We start from the raw sequence: 26198 nt of genomic DNA, 5'->3' as shown, positions 1-26198 counted from the left end.
GCTGTTTTTACTTGTTACGGTGAATGAAACAATCGGTCATGTTTTGTGAAATGCTACAAGTTTTAAAAAGGAATTATGGTACTAAATGAGGAAAAAGTGGGATTGATCGGTGGTATCATTAAATAGACCGAAAATTTTAGACATTTTCGAAAAATTGACTGTAACAGGTACTAGCTTTCTCTTTTAACTTGAACTTTTATGCCAATAATTGGAAACACAGGCTACCACTCACGTTTCAATTGTTTCAATGTTTCTTCCCAAAAGTCGGTGGACAGTGTAGATTTATAAGGGTGTATCATAAAGACGCCTGCCAAAAAATTTGTGTACGAAAATTTCAAACTTGACTATCGCCGTAGACAGATAATTTCGATTATAAACATAAATATACGCGTGTGGAACATGCTATTGCGTTCACAGGTATTTTAGTTATTTCGTCCAAAATGCCGGCGAATATTTAAATTCTTTAACGTGAACATTTGCCTTCGAGCATTTTCGGGGAAAAGTATAGTAGAAGTCGCAACCCAACTGACGATTTTTATTTTTAATAAGGGGTTCGAACCCCCTCTAAACGTGATGAGTGTTATGAACATAACTACTGGGTTGGGACGCAGACCCATGTGTTTCACGAGGACACGAAGAACAGGTAGGTTAGTTGCCTAAACTTCGGAGGTTAGTTCCCAACGCGCCTAAAGCGGCATGCACAAAGTTGGAAAAATTGAAATAACTTCAAAAATTAATTAAAAATTTGTGAGTTCGTTGAATTTAAATTTTTCAAAATTTGTGAAAATTTGTCTTGTTGTCTGATATACAAATGATTATAACAGGAGTGATAACTAAAATCTGTTTCACTCAGCGCAAAACTGTCTTCATTTTTCATTTTCCATGGACAGGAGAAACGAGATCATAAGTACTGTTACTATACATATGTATGGACGTTCCATCTGGACTAGATCAAACTACCATTAGTTTAAGTGTATTGATTTTCTCATCAGTGAAATTTTGCGTACAATGTATTGAAAATTTAATACTAATACTACTGGAAGATTTAAATTATGTACTGCCTTTTATTTCAAAAGATCTCGATTACACCTTCAAGGAATTGTCTTCTTAACGAATATTCTTCATCGATTTCTGTAAGTTACAGTGTGATAAAACTTTTTGATAAGAATTTACACCTTTCACTTTAGACGATCATCGCGGATGATTCATCGAAAAATATTGTCTTCATCCGTCTGCGTCTTTCATCTTCCACGTTCATTCGGAATGAATCATCCGCAACGATCATCCAAGGCGGAAACGTGGAAAGTCACTTTTAAGTCACTTTTGCTTAATAGTTACGAACATACTCATCAAAATATTTTTATTTAACGTAGTTGCAAGATGACGTCGGTAACATTCGCAGAAATCATGCGTGAAATACAAAAATCGCATTATATTAAACAATTAAATCAAGTTTTGGCTTCGTTATTATTTATTCATTATTATCATTATTACAATTCTTTTGAAAGCACAATCAATATTACAAAAGAAATACAAAATGTTTTTTCATGGAAGTCAATATTCGTTATAAAATCATATTTAATATTCATTATGCTTTAAAAATAAGCGTAATTAATATAGGCACAGCAATCGGTACGCCCACAGTTATTGGGTCTCTTACGCTACTAATTTTATATCATACGGTGTGTTGTATTAAATGAAACGTGAAAAGTCACTTTTCAGTCACTTTTGCTTAATAGTTACGAACATACTCATCGAAATATTTTTATTTAACGTAGTTGCAAGATGACGTCGGTAACATTCGCAGAAATCATGCGTGAAATACAAAAATCGCATTATTTTGAACAATTAAATCAAATTTTGGCTTCGTTATTATTTATTCATTATTATCATTATTACAATTCTTTTGAAAGCGCAATCAATATTAAAAAAGAAATATAACATGTTTTACTCGTGAAAATCACTTTAATATTCATTATGCTTGAAAAATAAGCGTAATTAATATAGGCACAGCAATCGGTACGCCCACAGTTATCGGGTCTCTTACCCTACTAATTTTATATCGTACGGTGTGTTGTATCGAATGAATTTCAGAAAAATTGTACATTCGTGAAATGATATCGAGGGCATGATCGTTTTTCAATGAAAAAATCGTTAGGTTAGCCCGAAATATCGGGTTCTGGACTGGAGGAGGCCGAATAAAAGGAATACAAGGAATGATCGAGGGAATCCGAAAAGGGACCCGGTACTTCTGGTTTTCTTTGTTGCGTGCCTCTCGCGTGCAGCCTCAGGATGCGTCGATCATGGTCGATCTCCCGCATCGATAGATGGCGGTGGTGTCGTGCGATCGCGTTGCGTTGGTGTGCGCCGCCATGGACCCGTTACTTGGAACGCGGTTCTCGTGGGGTACGCTTGTTTACGTCGAAGAAAGTGCTCGTTTCCGTTAGTATATCTGCTATCAGTGGGTATCTGTTTCACGTGGATAATCGTGGCATCCGAACGTCAAACTTCCGCAGGATTGATCCAGCTCGTTCACCTACCGATCAGGATATACGGGAGATGAGAAAATTCGATCTGAGTGGTGTCCGCACAGTGCACAACGTCTCCGGCGAGTGTCTTTTGTTCGAGAGTTCAGTTCGTTTGTAAAGTGAGTGCAGATAATGAGTGCAGTGGAACACTTCAGTGTCAGTTTTCTGCAGCTGTTGATCCCCATCGATTCACGAGCAGCTTACGGTGAGAACTGCTTCGAATTATACGATTAGAAGTAACGAGCCCCGTTTCAGGATTTACTCGGCACTGACAGAAATCATTAGACGAACAGTATCGTCCTCTGTGCACACCCCTGTGTGCGGGGTGAGTTGCCTGAACCGGAACTTATTAAGTTTATCATTTTGAGTTATGGGAACGGTCAACAATTTCATATTTTTTGGTAAGAACGGACGAGCTGTATCAATCAGTGCATCGATCAAACGATATTTCTTAAACAGGCAACTATCGATGTAAAATAGAATTGTAAATAATGGACGATTCCGAAATTTCAGGAACAGTCATTTAATCAAACATCTGTTTTGTAACAATGGTTTTGCCTGTTTGAAAAATAGTTTTTCTTCGAAATTTTCCCATGTTATTGAGAAAACCAAGGTTTTGGGATTTAGTGTTGGGTAACTCGTACTGTATAGTGGTAAATATACTATACATGTATACGTAGCATGTACTATGCAAGCGCATATCAATTTTTACCCGGTTGTCGGCAGCACTCGCTCATACATCATAAAATCTAATTTTGTTCTGAAGGGACACTTGATTTTTTGAATTTTCCTTCCTAATCAAATAATCGAAGTCCCGATGCATCATGTGCACATACACGTGAGATTTATCGTTGAAAATCGTAGCATACTGCATTGTATGATCCATGAGAATGCATCTTTATTTAATTCGTTTCGTCTTGGAGCAATATTCCGAATTTATCAGTGAGAAATGATTCCTTCTGGCAATTAAAATTTTCGTTATGTATATAAAATTAAGAGAATACGTTGAAAACCTCCAATCCCGAGAGTAATACCTTACTGACAACGTTGAAAAGATTTAAATGTTTTAAATGTTTAATTTTCATGTTTTTATATATTTTTAATCTTCAAAGACTTGAACATTTATTTCGAATAATTCCCGTTCCGAAAATGTGAATTAATCCGACGGAGTTGAACTTCATTTTAATCTGTTATACGCATCATGATAAGCTGAAGCATAATTAAATTCAATTTTCAATGTACAAAGTAGGTTATATTTAATATTACAAAGCTTCCTCAGGAAACGCATCAGATACCAGCTTCGCATACATTTTTAAATTGGTCCTTCGTTCAATTTTCTACATGAATTACCGTATTTTTTTTTATTGGGATAGCTTTCATCCGACTGAATAACATTTAAACTGCATTTTTTAATTCTACGCGATTAAAGAATTTCTCGCAATTTTTACAACTTGTGCTCGAACCAGGAAATTTATTTAATGATTTTTAGCGGAAGCCTCTTTGTAATTTTAATAATCATACAATAGGAAATGTGAAACCGGTTATTTGACCGATCATGGCTTAGTATTCACAAAATACAAACAGAGCTGAGAATAACATGGTTAATTGGTTCTGCGATATTTATAACCGTGTCAAGAGTTGTTGCAAATGTGTTGATTACGTTCCGTAAAAAATATTTCACACGCCGATTTTAATGAAATCTATACAGGATATAGTTTGTTGAAAAACATTTTACACGTACTTTTTTTTATCTCCAATGATCCATCTAGGGGGTGAAAATAGCCCTCATAGTTGGGGGTGAAAACCCTATTTTTGCAAATATCTCGAGAAATAGAGGGTCTAGCACACAGTGATTTCTGTTTTAAATTTGTGTGTTTTCAAAAAGATTGCAGAGAAAATAATTTATTTTCCAGATCCATCTTTTCTCTGAAATCTTTTTATACCATTACATTCTTTGATCGAAAACCCACAAATTAAAAAAGAATCATTGTCCTCGACTTGCAAAAATGGAGTTTTCGCCGGCAACTTTGAGGGTCACTTTCACCCCCTAGATCGCTACAGATAAAAAAAAACGTACGTGTAAATATTTTTCAACAAACAATATCCTGTACAAATTCAATTAAAATCGGCGTGTTAGTCTCGGTTGATATCCCCTGCTAGAATTGTTAGAAGGAAACTAGAAACCGTGTAATTGGAGTGCCGTGTTATCAAGGGTTGTCCGCACTCTATAATTTTCGACGCACCGAGATATTTATCGTAGCATGTCGATAAGAACACAAGAGTAAATCATAGGTCCTCCCGCGTCTAACACAGCCAAGAATTCCGAAAAAACGATATGGTTCTTTCGGAACGGTCGCCGACGGTTTTTCATGCAGTCGCAAGACGCTAGACGACGGGGAAACATCCTTCAAACTTTCATACTTGGAAAGTTTCATGAATGTCCCCTGAATACTTAACGGATACATTTTACGAACCTGAAACTTTCCGAATATAAAGATAGCGTCATAGATTTTTTGAAATTCAATCGCACCGAGGGAAAAGAGAATACACGCGCTTCTCTTTTCTTCTCTGCGCGCGCATATCAAGGTTCTCTCTCTCTCTCTTTTTCTCGCTCGCAGAAAAAGCTGAAACGTAAGGAAAGTGATACCGACAGGACAATCGGTGGTATCAGCGGCCGGTGATAGAATTTCAGGTTTGCGGAGTGTCTGTTTCGAAATTTATTGGCTGAATGTGCAAACGCGCGTCGGCCTCGAAAAAATACACACACACGCACACACACAGGCGAAAAGGAATAATCAACGAGAGAACGGAATTGCATTTCGCGTACGGTTATTCCAGCGCTATTTTTCTTTACGTTCTTTGCTTGTCATTCGAACGCGTGGATCCGTATACTCCGCAAACGGAGACAGATGTCGCTTTGTAACTGTACGCGCTCGCCTATTGGCGAATTTATTGACTTTTTATCGAGCACTCGCCGAACTCGTGACGTATTCTTCTATTATGTATCACTCCATTTTATTGGCCGCAAACCGGCTTTTCATGTTACCGAGTTTTCCTGATTGCGCCACCAAATCTATCCACCGTCGATGTAATTTTCGATCATCTCGAAACCTTATGTCAACAACTGGCTAACCGAGCCTCCAACGTACCCTTTAGATCTTTTATCATGTTCCTTTTGGATCGCTGCAGAGATCCCTAATCTTCGGATAATGTTACGTTGATTTACGTTCAAAGTAGAATCAGGGTAAGGTGCCTAATTACTGTGGGCGTACCAATTTCTATGCCTATATTAACTATACTTATTTCTAAAGCGCAATGAATATTAAGAAAGAGATATATAAAATATAGATTTTAATGAAAAAAATTTAATATCTCTTTTTTTTAATATTCAAATGAGTGATTAATAACACAAATTTTAACTTCTCAATTTCTTTTATCCAATCTTTGTGGTAAGTTGACGGTCAACCGGTTAATAATATCAACGTTTTTGACTTGTATTAATATAATAATTATTAATTCGAGGAATAAATAACTGTGCATTAATCTCGGATGTCTTGCTCCAAGTTGTCTCAAGATTGTTATTTCTGTAAAAGATTGCCATGACTTTAATTGTAGACGGGTGTCTTACCCGTTTACCCGATTATTTCCCAGCATTGTTAAAATATTTCTGTGATATTATTTATGGGTTTTTCGCGTGGCAAAGGTTTGGGGGATTTCATTTGTTGGTTGACGCGCAGTTTCGCTTGTAGCTTGATCGGTCAATTCGTTGCCTGTTATTCCCCGGCGGGATTGTAACCGTACAATAGCCACACAGTTATACTATTTTCCAATTCGGTGTAACATTTTCGTATTAGTTCGATTAACTGATCCGTAGTATTTTTTATTTTCAATATGAAACTTGTAACAATGCTAGAAATGTACTCGTCGAGCCAACGCGAATGGACTTTTCGATTCGGCATTTTTTCAATTGTTTTTCATTCGAGCTATTTCGTGGTATCTTGTTTATCAACGTAAGGGCTAAATTCGCCTATTGTATTGTATTTTCGACGGGTTCGAATAGTCGATAAGATGAAAGTTTCACATCGGGATGGTATTACGTTTCGATTTCATTTACAACTTTGCCCGTCGTTCGATGCAAATCCATCGCATCGGTCCGCCATTATTGAAATTATAATGCGGCCCCTTCGAATTTCGCGAGTCATGGAATTACGCATTGTTCGCGGACTTTAATTATTCTCGTAGAACGCGAAATCATTTTATACGGTTAATAGATGAAAAATCCAGGGTAACGATTTCGCTTCTTGTACGACGGTGGCTTTTTTATCGCGGTTTTGTGCCCGCCGCGCTTGTAATTTTATATTGTTAATTCAGAGGTTCGATGTACCATAGACCGCGGCATTTAAAAAGCTGCGAATATCAATATAAATTAATCGTGACTAATTAATCTCGTGTTTAACGACCAACGGGCTCTTCGAGTATCGAATCGAGAGAGTTTCGTGCTGTCGGATTCATTTTTCATGTTGAAATTATCGACGAAAATTGCATTATTAAAGGTTTCCTGCAACGGGGTTGTGTCAGCGAGCATTTTAAACAATACCTACTCTTCTAAATGTAAAATTGCTATCGGATGGAACCGCGACCGAAGAAAATGCTGAATGCGCTCCGATAAATTGCGACTGTCCTATTGATTTTGCAATACGTATGGAATGAAATTCAAAAAATATAACAAACTATCGTGCTCGGGATACTGTTTCGGAGTAGCGCGAGATAGAAATGGAAAAGTGGACGCGATCGATAGAAGAAAATTTGAAAATATTACATACAAACACATGATTTGTCAAAGTCGTGTTGGAATCCTATTAGAATTCCCTCGAAACAGAATATTTTACAAACAAGGAAACTTCATCCATTTCAGAATTAAATGAACCATATGTAGCTTTGCTTCCCTTCTGTTTGAAATTTTCAAATATATGTTTTGTCAAAATCTTATTTGAAATCTTATTTGAAATTTTCTCAAATAAAACGGTAAAAATCGTAGAATTTAACACACCAACAATTTTATAACGAAGCAAATCTCGATTTTTAACCCACTTAGTCCTGTCGTGCCATGTACGGTGCAACTCGTTAAATAAATTAACTATTGAAAACACACGAGTCCCTACAGTACCATACACACACAGAACAGGTGATTCCCGTCAATCCTTACAGAAATTTATTTTTTCAAACGACCTTGACGCCTTGACTTAATTATATTTGCAACGAAAATATAAAAATTCTGACTGCCTTAGCTTCGGGTGTTTCCTTTCGCTCCGGAATATCAGGCGAACGTGAATGTGTCTAATAACCGAGAAAATTTGCTTATTTAAAAAAGAAAAATGTCCATGAGATCCAAAACAATTTCCGGTACGTAGGATAGATCTCTGAATAGATCGAACAGCGACGATCGAAAAAATAAAAAAAAAACAAGTCGGGTGTAGAAGTTTTCGACGAGCAAAAGACGGATTCCGACGGATTGAATATTTCGACCGAGGGTTGTTCCCCGGGCCGACCCCTTAAACGACTTTTGGGCAAAGGTGAAACACGGAATCGATGCCTACTGCGAGAGGTTGCTTTTGTAAGAAAGGAAAAGAATCGACGGATTGTTGGTTTGCCGGACGGCTGGTCCACCAGGTGCGCTGTGCCCGGTCGAAAAATTCTTTTTCCCGAAACCTAATATTCCGAAAGTGACCATGTCTCGGCTATGGGCCCACCTGACGAAACGGACCGTTCTCGACCGCGCTTGTAAACCGAAAAATCGGCATAATACGAAAGCTGTGCGTGCAGAGGCGCGAGGACGACCGCCATTCTACACAGCTTCCTTCGACCATAAATCATTGCTCCGAGTTCTCTGTTATTTTTCTTTTCTGGGGTCACAAAGCACCTTTAACACCCCATTGACGTTTAGCACCGTCCGCTGCGACACTTAAATTCCACTTTTCCAGAAATGTTTATTGTAACAAATGTTCTTCGCAGAACGAAAGTGTACTGGTACACCATTTTGACGCCAGTTCTCTAGTGTTGTCTGATTTAAATTAGTCGGACGAATGGTGCGTGGTATCCGCAAATTGGGGTGTACATTCATTGGCTAAACGAGCGTTCGGATACTCAAGATTCCGACATTCGAAAATTCGAACAGGAGTAAGAGCGCTAATCAAGAGTGACCCGGTGCGAGCTAAGCGAGGGTTAACGCAATAAACGTCCACCACCACTCATTAATTCGTCAGCACCCCTACGTTTATTACGCGAGCCCCGTAATTCCAGACGGAGAAGACCGATCACGTTCTTGTGACCGCGTTCGCATGTTTTTGAACTCCTTTGTGCATCCGGAGTCGTAAAAGTTTAAAACCGAGTCTCCTTGCAGTTTGCGAACAACACTCCAGTGTTTTAAACGCTTTTATGTTTCGCTGATGGTTTCATTCTTGTCAAAGAGAAATATGTGGGAAATTAAATTATTAGAACGTATTTTGCTGTCATGCAATCCCCGTTAACGCTCGTTAACCGGTGGTCGTAAAGCCTGCCAGTTCTTTTAACGAAATTACAACATTTAAACAAGCTTTAATACGAACGGATTTCATTCTTCATTTAATGTGGCCAATTAAAAAAATCCGTTTACAAAGAGAAGAAATAAATAATAAAATTTATATCGATAAATCGTAAGGAAATTCGCAGTAATACCAGAAATATAATTCCTCGTGCGTTATCGTGTTTATTGGTATTTTATGAATATAAATACTGGACATAAAAATTGTATCAACAAATTAGGATTTATTTTTACGCGCGATGGAGACACTTCGTATTATATTTCCCATTTTTCCACAGTTGCAGAGTGCAATTTAAAAAACATATTCTACACGACATTCGAAAAAAACTATTGGCTTGGAGTTTTACATTGACAAATTTTCGGATACGCGGAACAACAATTTATAAATGGAACACGTCAAAAGTTAATGTAACAGATTGACAATTTTGAATAAAAACTAAAAAATAAATCCGAATAAAAACATCCTTGTTATTTTTATCAAGTAATATAAAATAGTTACTGCCAGTGTTCCGTACATCTAACGTTAAATAAATAAACTGTAAGATCGTCAAAGAAGCGTATAAATGTTCGAATAATCGTGTTACGTTTCAATGTTTCCTTGTTATACACGGTGAACCCGTATAAAATATTCACGAGTGAACCGACTGTGCATCGAAGCGTTTTTAATTCCTTTAGTTGTTGTAACATAAACAGGAAATTCGAACAAGTTTTTCGCGCCACTGCACGTAGATCCGGCGCAGATCGGAACAATTTAAGTCGGGAACGTGAGATCCCAGCTAATGTTTCCAAACGCTTCGATGGAAGTTTACCGTTCAGGAACTTCCAAACTTTCTTTCAAGCCGTAAAATCTGATGGTTAAAGTTGACTTTGACCATCCGACACGGGGGACACACGGATACGCTACTTTCTAATGATTTTAAATATCGATAGCGATCCAAATGGTACCACCGATAAAGTACGTTCCGCTCGGAAGTGCTGTAATGAGATAAGAATTCGTCGGATGCAAATTAACGGAATCTGTACAGAGCTGGCTTCTTAAAGTTCACGAATAAGAAATGCTATTTGAGATATTGAACACTGTGTGTACAGTGAGTATGTATGAGTATGTACTCGTAATTCAATTTTAAATAGGTAATACAAAATTTGGCAAATGAAATATTCTCATAGCAATAACGTGAAGCATACTTTCAATATTTTTTGGCCATAGAAATGTAGAATAATGACACCATGAAATCTTTGGTCAAATATTTTCGTGTAAATTAAAAAATTTTTAACTTTCAGACAACTCGTTTTGCTATTTCCAGTATCCTCAAAAGAACGATTTTTTTTTTTACAAGAACTTATTACCACAAATGAAATTACGTTAAAAATGTTAAAATGAACGTTAAAATGAAGTGGACTATTTATCACTTGAAATAACATTGTTTGCAATATTGAATCTTTAATTTGTAATCGCGTGTAATAAAGCGTGAACTGTTTTGTGTAAGATGAATCGTAGGTAAGTAGGTTCTCAGTTAAAGTGCCGATCAATTAACGGTTGTAAACTGCACGCAACATGTTTACACTTTCAAATTACATTACATTCAAGTCGTGTCGCGTCGATTCACGTCTGCTTTACGCGTTACATTACCCGAATGTGAATCCAGTCTGATCAATTTAACCCTTTTCGGTCCCATGTTGGGGCAGTCTCGACATCCAATTTTATGCCAATTACCACTGAATGTTACCATCTCAGTACTTCTCAAGTGTGATAAATAAATTAGTGGGTTGTCTAACCATGGCACTTCGTTCGCCAAATAATACAGCTCCTACGAAACCGTATTCGAAGGGAAAAATAATTGGAAAGTGTATCGATCCGTTATTCAAAGTATATGTAAAAGTGACAAACAGTAAAAAAAAGTATGTTTTATTATCTATAAAGTCTCGCTACACTTTGCTTATTTTCTGTCTATACTCGACTGAAAAAATCTCCTTATAAACCATAAATCATTCATAAAGGAATAAGAAAGCGATGAAGTACGTTATTCCCATAGTGAATCCCAGGATAACTATGCAGTGGTTATTCTGAGGTCTCTCATGATCCCTAAATATATTCTAAATACTGTATTGCACAAAAACTGCAAATATAAAACTTCTTTAACTTCTTTGGAATATTTAGAGTTTCCAGTGTTAAATTTTATACCCAACAGCGTATCGTCGCAAATGTTTGCGCAATTAGAGCTACGTAGACACGATTTTCGTTTCTCAATAATTGTAATAAACGGGAAATAATGCAAACAGTATATTCTTCAAATATTTTCACGTTGTTGCATTTGATCAACTAATTTTTTCTACAGATGCATAAACTTCGCAGTCTAGCGATAGCACTGAGGGGTTGAAAGTGTGTATTGTCCAAAGAAAGGGAAATTTGCCTTTTCGAAGTGAACTGAAGGGTTAAGAGGTAGACGAATAAAATGGCATCAATGCAATTCGAACACTTTCGGCCGCAAGGAGGGCGACGAGAGGTTGAAGGGACGCGTCCGACGGGAAAATAATGTGAAAATTTCAATGGGACGCGCGAGTCGAAGCTGCTTTTTCCGCCGGTGTGACGCCCAACAACCATATTTTTCACCTTCCACGGCGGCGATTAATTTTTTTGCTCTCGAGGCTCACCTTCCCCGCAAGGGTTCCTAACGTTACGGTTTTTTTCCCCGACCGGAACTCTTTACCAGAAGCGACCAACCGCTTTTCGCGACGCCAGATTTCCTCGATTGCTCGATAAATTTTCTTGGCAAAGGTTTGCTATTTTATGGTTGGTTCCTCGAACGCTTTCATTCCCAGCGGAAAAAGCACGCTTAAGAATGAGCGGGTAGACAGGGGAGAGAGAGGAGGAGGAGCGAGAAGGAGAGGGGAGGGGGTGGAGAAGGAAAAAAAAAGATTCTCGTCGATTAATCTTCGTTCCTTTTGCCCGTTGTGCGCGAGCTTTTCCTTTCGAATTTACCCAGGCATATTGTATCCACGGTCGCATCATTTTCTCCTTTGCGGCGAGTCGGTTTCCACCTCCCCCCCCTTCAACCCCTTATCCGGCTCTTGTATTATGCATTATGAGTTATTAATTATTTATAAGTGTACTAGCTAGTCGAAAGTTCTTCTCCATTACGCGCGCGCCTTGGAATATGATTTATCCGTCTACCTGACCTTCTCCTTTACCTTGGAGACTTTTATTTCAGGGTCGCGTGTAATTCGCGTAATAATGGTTTAACGAAATGAATGGCGGTCGTACGTATTTGCATTTATATTGTGTTGCGCCCAATATCTGTCTAGACTTATTCGATGGCTATTTTATTAATTTTGTATCGAGCGAAGGTCACGAGATGTTACAGATTAGACGCGACTGCCGTTCATTCTGTCCTATCGCTACGAAATTGTAACAATCGTAGCAATAAGATACGACATTGTTATAAAGCGAATCAGTTTTGTATCGAAAATATTACATTGTATTAATGCTCCATTTTATTTTCTGTTGCAGGTGAGTTTGACAATATGCAGTCCCTTCTCGAGGACCAAGCTGTTAAGTATAGGAATGACTTTCCTTTTAAAGCGCATTAACATTGACAAAATAAGCTGTCGAAATTGGCGCTCTCATCGAATTGAAAAATATTTGTTGAACGGTAGATAAGTTATCAGTTCGACCGTAATCTTTTTTGTAAGATTCACACGTGCTACAAATTTGGTCAGACTTGGATATTTCATTGGTCCTGATTGGTCTGTGTTTTTCGTTAATAACTCTTTGAAATGATCTCAGGAATTATCCCTTTCAAGGAAGTACAACATTTTTGGGACACCTTGTATGCAAATGTGTTTATGAACGAAGAAAATACACTAAATTGACAATACGTTTTTGAGATCCTTTGATCACGAAACACATTTCCGTGTAAACTCCACTTAATCCATTCCCATACAAATATTCATTTGCATAAACTTCTGCCGTCCAGTCATTACACACGTAACACAGTTAGCGAACGTGTTAATTTGTCCGCTATTAAATTTCATGAATTCCTTCGACAAACCGACTCTCCTCTGAATATAAAATCACTTATTGCTGCCAGTTGCCGCGTAACATTAAACTAGATTGCATTAAATGGCGATTGTGCCGGGCACGTCCGAGATCGTTTAATTTATTCGGCGTGATTTTCATCCGAAGCTACCCGTAATCTCTGCCCGTGTGATTTTTATTCCATAGCGGAAAATGTCGAAGCGTGATAGAACCGAGATTTTTCGAGATTAATTTTTCGCCTCTCTGCCGTTCCCCGTTCGCATTAAATTCGCCTCCATTTTCGCGTTCGTCGTCGGCCTCGGCGTTCTCTTGACACATAATTGCACTGAATTGCCCTTTTGTGTGTCTTAAATTGTTACAGCGGCGTTAATCTTTCAAATCGACCGTGCTCTGGCATTCACACTCTACTCGTTATTCCAGTAATCCGCGATTCTCAATTTCTGTTCAATTACGTTCCCACTTTGACCGAGTCTAATAATCAAATTCGGTGTCTCAACAAATTGTAGAATCAATTTACAATGAACTCTCGATATGTGTCAACAGCACGGCCAGCGTCGTGTATCGTCCAGGAGACATACACTAGCCGTGTTATGTTCGCGGCCCCGCACGAGGTATACCTCGCGGTAGTGGGGATAATTCCACGACGTTTATCATCCAGATCTTGGCGACATACACAGGATGGGGCATTTAAATGGAAACACCTAAATATCTCGGTTATTATTAATTGTACAAAAAGTCTCCACAGAGTAAAGTTGTACTGTTTCAAGGGGCGAATTTGATGAGGGTAAAAATTTTGTCTCAAGGTCATTTTTTTTACAAGATTTCAAGGTCATCGATATTTTTCTAAATGGAATCATATATTTTTATTATCGTTATGTCATAGCCGAGGTCAAGACGAATCCAACGACCTGTAATATTATGACCTTCACGTGACCTGATCTTCGCCCGCTGAAACAGTACAACTTTATTCTGTGGAGATTTTTTGTACGACTAATAATAACCGAGATATTTAGGTGTTCCCATTTAAATGCCCCACCCTGTATAGAGGAATGGAATACTGTAGGGTTTTTCTGAATTGAAATTAAAACACTCGAAGCTTTTCGGGAATCTATTGGACGAACGGTGACAAATAAACAGGAGGATTGTCGTTAAGTGCGTGTGCAGTTCTTTCCATAATCCTGACGTCGAACGAATAATAATCATTTGAAGTTGAGTGCGAGCGGTTTTCGCGTTCGACGCCTAATTCCATCGGCGACTCCCCCCGTTACTTTCGATCTGAATTACAAAAGTCGCGGGATTAGACGGATCGCTTAATTTCGGAATATATTATTCATACCCTGATCTGCATACCCCTTCGCGCATCTATCCGGGGATAGAAAATACGGTACAAGATGCAAATGTAATTTATGCCTGCTACCATCGCGAGCGCGGACCCGGGCGCGTACACGTGCACGCCACCAACACAGCGGAGGGTTGCCTCTTGCATTTCGCGTAACTGTGCGCGTATAATCGACTCGTTAGCCGGCCATCGATACGCTCGAGATCGTTTCTTCGATGATTTTTATTCCGACGAACCAAACGCGCACGAACACCCACGAAAATAAAAAGAGATTCTCCCCGCCCATTATTTCCGCTTCTTTCTCCTCCGCCTCATTCGTGTAAAACGCCTATTTTCAAGTCCACCGAACTGTACTCTGCATTCATTATTGCCTTTCTTTCTGCTCCCTTTACCCGGCGCGCGTGTCTCTCGATTACTTTCACGTTCAAACCTGTCGTTCGCTGCTTCTCGCATACGGGGTGTCTCACTTTTAACCCTTCCCGTTACGACAACGTGCGAGCCCTTGACGAAGGTCACCGGCTCGATTTAACGCGTTCACTGTACGGTAACGTCCTCCTTATTTTTTACTATTTTTCCAGTCTTACACCCCTAAATTGCGAGGCTTGCTTGCTTGCTTGGTGAGAAAATGATGCGTGCAAAATTTGGAAGCAATTTCTGTTACTTTAAAATAGCACACAAAATCTTTAAGTTTCTTTGATTCACCAATAAAGTGTGCAGAATCTAGGCAAATCTGTGCAGACCGATTTTGATGAAATTTTGGGGAGAGATTTGCGAGGGACTTTAGATCGAGATCGAAGTGAACACGGTCGGTGCTGCGTGCTAAGGGTGGTTTGATCGTAATTACAGCGGCGTGTTATAAATTTGGAAATGGGAAAATTCGAGCGAGATTTTGTCCGGGTTTGTAATTTTCCAGCACCGTGTACTTTTTATTGGTCCGTCGTGGAGTTTTCCGAGGCAGGGAAAATCGAATGTCGCGGCGACACGGTAAGCGATTTCACGTTCTCGCTTACCCTCGGGGATGAAATCACAGATTTCTCGTGCGATTTTCCTACCGTATGGCTACATTTTCTAGTCATCGTGGTCGTCCTTCAAACGATCTCTATCTCTGCGGGACAAAATGCCGGGGGTTGTTGGGGGAAAAAAGAGTGGTGGTACCCGCCGATTAATTTCCGTTTCTCTTTCATCCGCCCGTTCGTGCGATTCGCGCGCGGCTGTTTTCGAACTCGCCGAAGCGTATTATATTCTCGTCGCGCTATTACTTTTTTGTCCGAACCCGCGCCGCCGATATTAAATTATTTCAGACATTTTTTTTTCGCGGCGAACGCGGGATCAAATATTTAACGAATCAAACGTTTACGAAACCTTTGAACTTTCCGAACCGTTCGAAGCGACTTGAGCGTTTCACCTTTGGAAAGGACTGCTGCGGTTTTAGATCAAAGCTGCCAAAAAATGATAGGACGACAAAGAAGGCGTGACGTTCAAGGATTGTGCGAAAATTATGCATTCCGAGGGAATACAGATTCGAATTAGCTACGCCGAACAAAACGAATTTGAAACGCGCGAATAACGCGCAAAATTAAATTGTTACAACGAAAGCGTATTATACTTCGATTCGATATTAAAATGTATAATGCCGATTAATTCCATTCACGAGCGAAGACATTCTCTGCATTGAAATTTTCCCTATTAAAGGATTGACATTTCGCAAAGATAAAAAACCGGTTTTATCGATTCTCAAGCGCATTCACGCGATTGATTCATGCTGCGCGCAACCATGTTTGTGTGGAATCGGTGAAACGATGGAAGTCGAACGTTGAAAGTGGTCTCCCACTGTGGAAAACTACCCGGTGTAACGTAGAAATTTTTCTCTCGTCGATCATTCTGTTGCACATTTGTAGCCATTGTTCGATATAATAAAGATTCTGCACCGTGTAATTTATTTAAAAAATATTCCAACGGGTTCACGACTGTCTAACAAAGGAATAAATGAATGCAATGAATTGAAACTGTTCGGCTGATCTAGCGTGACGAAGCTTAAGAAAAAAAAAAATGGACCCATCATAAATAAAGGTGACTACCATTTATCATGTACAACTGGTTGCTCGTTCTAACGTCGTCGAGTGTAAATCGGTAAATATACGAAATGTTTCATCGTCTGTTTGAGATTGTTCAAGTACTGTTCTTTTTTACGAGGAAGTCGAATGTTACGCATAAATTTGTATTTTTCAGACGATCGTAAGCAAACATTTCATTGATACACGATCGCACAATTTATGATCAATGCTTCTGAATAGAAAGCATTGCAAAATGTCGGCAAGCGAAAGGGTGAGGCATTCGCGTACTTAAAGAATTATATATTCAACGATAAAAATGTCACTCTGTTTCATTAATTTACGACTCTGGGAATTATTCATGAACAATCAATAGGAGGCTTCTAAATTTTCTCGAACGAGCTACAGTCAGACAAAAAATCTCCATACATCCTTCAACCCATTTGCATCATAAGGAAATATGAAAAGAAGGCCGTCGTCACTATCGGATCTTATTTCAATAATTCGCCTTCGTTTCAGTGGCCTAATTCCAACAACACCTCTCATTTCTATTTTTTAGCTAACGAATAGTGATAGTGACCAACAAAGTTGAGCGTACGCGTACGGCTCCGGTGATAGTGACCAGGAGAATTGAGCGTATATACAGGGTGAGACACCTAAAATCTGCTTTCATATTCTAAGTCTTATACGTTTTATCTGTCCTTGACCTTGAATCACCTTGGAATAATATAGTCACCGAATTCCTAATGAAAGGGACTGTCATTGTAGGTGTTTAAAGGAGGGTGGTTCCATTTAAAAAAGTCAAGGTGACCTTGATATCTCTAAAAAAAAAATGACATAAAAACAAAATTGTACCATTCAACTTTGTCCTTACCATATTTTACGTATCTTTAGAAGCAACAGAGATATTTGAGGTGCAAACGTTAGGCGACTCACCCTGTATATACGCAAACGGGCAACGTAACGATGCGAATGGGTTAAACGTTACAACGTTCATGCGTGAAAGTCGGATGAAATGTGCACGAAATGTGTCAGTATTCTTGAAGGGGTTGAAGCACGCACGGAGACCTCTTTGAGCGACTGTACGCCATTTTGCCGGTTTAACTATCTCGTTGGTGGATGTATTATTCGAAATGGAATGCTCTCGGGGTCAAACTTGGTATTCCGCCGCAAGCGGCCGCGCGTTACATCATCCCCATTCAACGATCAGGAAATGTCCTTAACGTTTTATTGCTTTCATCGACCAGCGTGCGCATTATGCGCGTTACCCGGCCGCGGTCCATCTTGGGAATCGAGCGAACGATGCATCTATGGGCTTGAACCATTCCCGAGAACAAAATACTGAGAATCGCTTGGGAAAAAGAAGAGATTTCCGCGGCCGCTCTCTCCCCCATGGCACCCGGTTCCGTCGCGTCGTTCGTGCGAATCGTTCGCGGCCGTTTTCAGGTCCATCGAGGCATATTATATCCTTGAATCATCGTCCTCTGCCACCCCATCTTTCGCTTTCTCTGTCCGCGTGGCTCTCCGGTCCAATCTACCCTTCCTCGGTTTTACCCTCGTCCGGCAATCCCCGAATTCGTTATAACCGAGAGACCGGGAACCACGCAACCGTAGCTCCGTAGCGTACGATATACGACCGAGGAGAGAGCGGAGAGAGGGGGAGAGAAAGGAACGTATTCGAACGGAGAAAGATGGCTGAAATCGAATTGACAAACTGCCGCGCCTGTGTTTCCCCATTCGCGGCCTCCAACGGCGCCTAAATGGAAAAGCGCGTAGCGGGCGGCCTCGGTAAACGCTCGAGCCACGGGCCCGGCGTCGAGCGTTTAACGAATCGTTGATGAACCAGGCTCGCGCTCGGCCCGGTAAGTGAGAATCGAACGATCGCAGTGAACGGTCTTGTCAACGGGAACAACCCCGTGCGACATTTCCCTGTGCCGAAAACAAAGATCTCCGTTGCAGGAGTGGCTACGCTTCCAGCTGGAGAGATACAGTACGTGTGTGCTAATTTCTGATTTTGTGCGTGATAAAAATGAGCACGTAGAATACAAAGCAGTCGGAACGTTCAATGAATTTAGAAATGTTGTTGTGCATCAAGTTTCCATTCATTTGACTCGAAAGGTTGCAGTCGGAACAGACAATTTTTATTTTGCATAAAAATCCGCAGTCCAGCGACGACCGGCGAGGAGCGTTTAACTAATTGCTGATGAGTCGATAACGAGGACAAAATATATGTGCGACGTTATATTTGAACCCTTAGCACTCGAATGGCGACTGTGAGGCGCCAATTGCTGTATCATTATTCAAAATATTTTTTACATTATTGAATTTGTTTGTATTTAATAAATTAGTAAAGATTTCAATACTCTATAAGTAAATTGCACCATTTTCGTATGTATAGCATGGAAAAATATATATATAGAAGGAAAATATTCGAGGTCGGAAGAAATGTTTCGTTTTGGGGTTAAAATGGCTTCGAGTGCAAAGGGTTAAAGTTATTGCCAAAGCTGTGAATATCTGCTTGCGTCGATTGCGAAACAGTTGTACTGGACGTTTGTTGTTCTGTCCAAACTAACTCAAACATACTGTAGCGAGGACAATATGTCTGCTCCGTCGTGACCCGAATATAACCTCAAAAATTGCTTTGAGATGAATATTTTAATCTATTTGCTTGCCTTTTTCATTGCCTAATCTATTTGCTTTTCTGATTTTATTGTACGAAGGTCAGTCTGAAAATCGACTTAAAACTTTCGAAAGTATAGGGTGAACATCGGTATTATTATCGAACACTGCTCTATGTCTCTACTGGGTTCAATCTAAACTGTTGCCATAATCATATCAAAACTTGGCCTGCCTCGCAAGTTGTATCGATTAGTGCTCCAAAGTTGATTTCATAATCTGCCATGTCCAGAATGAAGCTTATAGTAAGAGCTTTAAATTCCTACAACAGCGAATATAGCAACACCGTATTATAGCGTTGGAAAAGACTAAAGGATTTCTAGAATCGGTTCTGAATAATAATTATTATAAGCAACGTGACAAAATATTCGAAAAAGAAAATTGCCAAAATTGTTATACGCATTTCTGATGTGTCTCGCCCGAAGAAACAAACATTTTTATATTATTCGATTTGTGCACAGAAATTGTCACGCTTAATTCTGCCAGCAATAAAAATATTTCTCAGTCTGATTACACGTCGGGTTCGATTGAACACTTTTTGCCAGGGGTTGCAGGGTGTAACAGATATCCCTCGTCATTTTTTTTTGTCTCCCATCGAAAGAGCATCATTTTGTCAAATATTTTTCACTACGCCGACAGACTGTTTCGAAGTAGATTTCGCGATATTTATTCAATGCGGAGCATGGAGGTGCACGCGCGCGGCGATTAACCGAACGCATGGATGGCGAAGGGTAATTGGTTTCAACCAATCAGCGTGCATTCGTCGGAACGTGCCGCTTATAACGCTTCTGTGTTTGTTGTAATTAGGATGTCAACGAATAATGCGTGTCCGGTAATTATCGATGATATCTGACTTTACCGACCTGGACGTTCGGATTAATTTCGATACCGAATTCGACGGGACCCGTTGGTAATTAGTTTACTACGTTTGTCGTCGAGCTTGCTCCCTTTCGGGGGTTGCTCTACGCAACGCGGAGTAAGATATCGTGCGTTCATCAAGGCCCGCGTATTAATGAATATTTAATATGGTTTTGAAAATCCGATACAGAAATTAAACATCGAGTGGTAGGGTGTTATTACGAATGTATGCGTTCACGGTCATTCGGTTTACTCTTCCGACGAAAATATTTCTTATGCGACACCTGCCTATAATTTTATTTCGATGCTTTCGACTTTGTTTTTCGAGCTATAGTTTGCGCTATAAGTTGCTATTGACACTAAACCTAAAGGTTTTTTCATTTTGAAATTATTAAAATTATAAAGACACTTTTGAAGCATAACAGCCGTACGTATGCTAAATGAATTAAATCTATTTATAAAGGAACAAATACCATTGGAGTTTTTAAAAGTAAACCCACCGCGGTCAAAATGACCGGTTTTATGGTTTACACATAAATTGACATAAATTAAAAGTGAGCATATGAAGACTAGAGTCCCGAAATTTTTTTTTATAAAAATCGATAATTTTCAAGTATACTTTGCGTTAGTTAGATGCGATGAATGTTATCCTGGAAAAGACATTAAATTTTCGCGGATTATCTCTTAGGAATAATCGAAGACGGCCGAACAAATTTTTTAGCCGTAACCGTATTCTCCCTCGGTATCAATCATAATAAGAGGATTCAATTTTCTATGGGAAATGAATTTTAAGCTTCCGCGGTTGCCGAGTGAGGAATTTCCAAAAAACTTTATGGAAAAAGTCCGGGGCGGAAATTAATTCCGAGACTTAATGAAACTGGTAATGAGCGAAGAAGATTAAGGATATAAAGCAATCGCCTTGAAACTCTATTGTCACGGGATTTTCATATTTTCCACAGTTCCCTCGGTTCTGAGCTCGTTGGAAAAAAGCGAAGGAGAAAAGTGCGGCATCCGTTTGTACGGAATTTAATTATTACATCATTCCTAGTTCGCGTATTTATTTCCATACAATTAGTATGTCTTTCCGTGACAAACAGCTACGATCCAGGATTTAATTAACTAAAATGTGTTCGAAGTAAGCGCCGATAATATTTCAATTTTTATCAGTAACAAGTCTGTGTTTTTCGCGAATAATTCCTCAATAAAGTGATGGAGGACATTCTCGCAAAGGGAAAAGTTATTGTAAATGATCTGAGGGATCACCTCTTTCAAGGTAGTACTTTTGTGTCAACCTTGTGCAACTCGTATAATGGGCACACATAGCAATCACAGTTTAACACTAGGTTTACGGGACCCGTCAAAATGACGGGTTCTAATATTTTTAATTCACGAATATTCAGATTGCAAACATGGATCCGTGAGGAATTATTTAACGAATTGATTTCTTTAGGTATATATCATTAAAAAAATGGCTACGGATTTTGATAGATATATTGATGTTATTTTTATAAGGAAATGTAAAATGGTCATTTTTAGTGCTCCGTAAATCGACGATTTCTCGGGAACGGAAACTTCAGTGTTCGAATTCCTCTCGGATCTACAAAGTTGCAGGTTTTCCGTGATTCTATCTCGTTTTGCTCGTGTGTTTCTTGCCGCGTTCGACGAATCAAACCTGCCGGCCCGCGAAGTCACGGGAGACCTGGCCGTCTCGCGGAGCGTTTTAATCCTCGGAAGCAGAAATTGTTTTGCGCGGGCTGCGAAAGCCGGTTTACCTCGCGGGCCCTTTGAGGCTGAAATTGCAGTATGCGAACGGACAACAACGTTCACTTCTCCCCTGTCCGAAGCACCAGAAGATCGCGTCTTCCGGATATAAGTAGCTGGGCGCTCGGTTCATCGCCGGACTTGTTTTTCTCATTAAGCCCTAAGGAGATCCTGTTTTCCCAGCTCGTTTAGCATAGATCATCAGTCCTCTTGTTTGAACTTGTTATCCGCCACTCTTTCTCTCTCTCTCTCTCTCTCTCTGTCTCTCTCTCTGTCTCTCGTATTCGCGGATGTTAAGACAAGGATCTCGCTCGCCGGTGGTTTATTAATTGTTATCGTTAATGGTACGGGAGACTGATCGACGAGGGATTTAAGGCCGACACACGGCTCGACTCGAAATCTGGGTTAAGTCTGGACCAGGTTGGTTAACAGTTTGTTAATAATTAAGCAGTCCGTTGCGAAAACCGGCTCTCCTATTGTTGGTTAAACCGATAAGCGCGGGGGATCGATGCCGCGGGACACGAAGTTCGCTGGCTTTTGAGATCGTGGCGAGATCCTCGGCCAGCCAGAAATAGAGATGACGGGGAAAATGGACGACGGTAGGAAAATTTCGCGGAGGGGGAGTCGCGTCGCAGATAATTGTAATTTATCGCCAATTATGGCCGATCTAGGCGGCTCGTGTCGAACGGAGTGATGTAAGATGTTAGATCTTTGCGCGCGCTGTTTACCGCGCATTTTCAACTATTAGGATGTAAGTATTCATCGGTCGTGACTATGCGATGTGACAAGAAACGCCATTTAACACGTCGAACGACACGTCAGCCATACGTGGCTGACGGAATTATTTGTGCAGGTTTTAAATTGAATTTTTACGTTGATATGAGGGAGGATTACTCCTAGGATAAGTTGGAGGATTACTCAGTATCGTACATTTAATTTCTTGCAATTTTTATTTCGTTAAATAACTTACTTTGATTTTATGGAATTTTTCGGGTTTCTAGTTTGGCGTTCAAAGTGTTAATTAAACGCTTTTATAATCAAACGCTATTCCACTGGAAAGCAAGGATGCGGGGAGGGTCTACCGTTTTCGAAAATTCTGTCGTGTACCAAATATTGTTCCCATTTCGTTTAGAAAATAATTTAATTGATATTTCCTGTGACCTGCGACCCGTTGTCTGGCTGATTTCGGTTCTTCGTTTTAAATATAACGGTTTGAATTTCGGTATGCTTAGAAATAGTAGTATTTTGTCCATTGTCGTTTTGACGAAGAACAAATGTCGAATATGTAGACCAGAGAAATTGTTGGAATTTGTTCTTATCTTTGTCCGTCCCCAAACGATACCATAGGAGGCGACAAGAGCTAATGTCTCATTAATCTCTATTAACGTAATAAAATCTTCATTCTGTGGCCTATTGTCGAGATAATAACTTGTCGTTTTAAACATAGAGCGATCGTTCTATTTTCACGTAATCTTGCACCGCATCTCTTCTTTCGCAATCCTGTAAACTGATTGATTTTCACTTCTTTGATTTTTCGCTGGAAAAAGAAGACAATCTTTGCTGTTTTTCGCATATAATAGCACAGTGGTTGCTGTTCGAGAATTCCAAGTTTCCATTTTCGCAAACCATTTATTAAAAATCAGACGAAGAGAATATTACTGGAAAGTGTTCATTCTTCTGATACACATTGTTTCTGGTACTTTTCAAATTCGAGAATGCCAGAAGCGCGTAAAGGTTCGAAATTCTCGGTGACGAACGAAAGCAAAGGTGTCCCCGATTTTCCTATCGGATTTTCAACGCGAGATCCACGAGATCCGCGTGATTTCCTCGGCAGTAAAATGGCGTGTCTGAAGTGGCGGAGGAGCCTTGACGGGGCGACCTCGCGGCTCTAATTTGCGTCGAAGCGCACGACGTCGTCTAATATTCATTACTCACGACGATATTATCTCGGAGAGCGGTGTTGTTGCTCGGGATTAGGAGAGAGGAGTCGTACGATAACGACCGGTGAAAAAGTCGAGTCACGAACTGTTCGCCGGCGACGTCAGTTTCCCCCGGCTAATAAGAGCGTATCGCAAAAAAGACGAAAGGCGAAAAGAAATTGGAAGGCCAGTGGCGAAATGGGGGGAGCCGCGTCGCGATATGGATGCGAATACGAGTGGTTTTCGAGAATCAAGATGGAGGGAGCGTGGCACGAAAGACGTCGTTGTCACGTAGTCCGCTGATGGCGCGGGAGAATTCACGGACCTCGACGGAGGCTTTAAAAGGAAGAAATATTAATCCAAGTTAAGCTTACATAACGATGAAACACGACTGTTTCTGCCGCCGAAGTGAAGTTCTCGCGGAGACCTGCGAACGCGAGTGCACTCTAACTAGACAAAGGCCGAGCGCGCACAGGTCACTTCTGTCTGTTTCGCCTTGCGTCTCTTTCTCTTTCTCTGTTAACGGCGCTTCGTTCGCGTCCGTGTGCACACGCCTGTGCGCTCCTGTGCGCGCCAGGGTCGAACGGGGGGAAATTTATTATGCCCTTAGAACGAAACGCGCGCGTGCGCGCGTGTGCGCATACGTATGCAGGTTAATTAGCCTTAAACATACAGCAGCAGGGAGCCGGGGAATTTTTGCGACGTGCGTCGAAGACGTCGTCGGAAGTCTCGTTGGTCATTGAGCCCGCGAACACTGGCAGAACAAAGTTTGTTATTAATATGCATTAGTGGTGTAGCAGAAGTTTGTTGCAGAAATTTATGGCTGCAGAAGTCTTACCACCCTTATTACGGGCTTATATATCTCCCTCGGTCTCTCGCACATACCCTGTATGTGTTCATAATTTGGTCCCCGTCTTGCATTAAATATGAAATGGCGTGAAAAGTTTGTAATATGCTGGTCTGCTTTGTACCCTGCAAATCTGGCACCCCTATTGTCTAATTATCATTATTATTTGCGCATCAAACCGCAACAACAAAAAAAAACCATATTTTTCTCTCTTCTCTTCTTTTCGAACAAACGTATTTAATTTTCTGATTGGCGTAAAAAATTGTTGTTACTCGTTAACCCCTTGCACTCGAAGCTATTTTAACTCCAAAGCGAAACATTTCTTCTGACTTAGAATGTTTCCCTTCTATAGATTTTTTTTTTCATGTTATACATACGAAAATGGAGCAATTCACTCGTACAATGCCGAAATGTTTAGTAATTTATTGAATACAAATAAATTTGATGCAGCAATTTTTAGTGACGCCTTACGGTCGCCATTTGTCGCGCCAATTTATCAATAAAAAATTGTTTGTCATTTAAAACCGAGTTTGCAGAAATAATGACATGTTGAGCAGCTTACTTAGATATGCATCATGGTTATTATCATGCACAAGCGTAAATGGGACAAGTGTTCTAGTCTATAAAAACTGCATGTCATCCGACGTTTATGCGCATGTATTGAATGGAGATAATCGCACGAATGTATAATAAATAATGAAGAAATGATTAATTCTGCAAGCATTCTGAATTTTAAAATCAGATTTTTCTAGTCCGTGCAAAATAATCGAAGCTATTTCATGCTGTAATAATAGAGGATTGCTATGATTAAATATGTAATATAAAATAACTTGTGGTAACCTAAAGATACAAATTTTATTTTACAAAATTCTACATTCTAGTATAAATGTACGTCTAAACGGCTAAATAGTTTTCAATCTTTAATACTATCTTCAAATTGATTTTGAGTAAAGGAGATTAATAAATTGCGGTAATAATTTCTGCACAGAAAAAATGATCAAAGAACCGCATAAAATTCTATTAAGCATTGTATTTTAAATCTCGATTTACCTATTTCTCAATATAATGTCTTGCCACAATTACATGTTTTTTTTTACCACACTAAATTTTTTCACGATAGCTGCAAAGAATTCCTTGTTTTGAAATCTGTGCCAGCCCCGAGCATTTGCATTCACTTTCTCGTGCAGCATGCTGCACATTACTCGGAACTGACCACTCCACTTGTAAAAGTTCGCGATTCACATAACTCGTGTGTATACTACTTGTGCAACTGTAAGCAAATTTCAAAAGCAAGAAAGAGCTACTAAACTGCTGCTTTATCTTAATGATAGCGATGTCAATTTACGATTGTAGAAGTATCATGTCTCATATTTAAATATTATTTTAGTCGCAGCTGTAATTACACCACTTGTCCCTTTAAACGTTGAATGATGCACTTAACCTGTTGACTGGTTGATTTCTCGCCCACGAATACTTGCGCGGATATAAGTAAAAGGAAATGATAGTATGCGCTTTATCCGGCGTTGAATTCAATTATTATTCAATTCACAGTCACTCGCAAGAGTCTACGTACCGCAAATGTTCTTATATATCAGCAAATATA

General features: G+C 39.7%; 1 protein-coding gene across 4 annotated transcripts in view; it reads left to right on the top strand.

Moving 5' to 3' along the window:
- LOC143358319 (uncharacterized) overlaps positions 1-26198 on the top strand; it is a 418334-nt gene that overhangs the window by 230397 nt on the left and 161739 nt on the right. For 2 of the 4 annotated variants that reach the window (XM_076795373.1, XM_076795372.1), the window contains exon 1: positions 2398-2733. The exons of the other annotated variants lie outside the window; for them this stretch is intronic. The gene's annotated coding sequence lies outside the window, so the exon portion shown is untranslated. Of the gene's footprint in view, positions 1-2397; positions 2734-26198 lie in introns of those variants that run through there. 4 annotated transcript variants of the gene reach the window in all.

The sequence above is a fragment of the Halictus rubicundus genome, chromosome 10, assembly GCF_050948215.1.
Source record: "Halictus rubicundus isolate RS-2024b chromosome 10, iyHalRubi1_principal, whole genome shotgun sequence".
NCBI lineage: Eukaryota > Metazoa > Arthropoda > Insecta > Hymenoptera > Halictidae > Halictus > Halictus rubicundus.
This window is presented reverse-complemented; position numbering and strand designations above follow the sequence as displayed.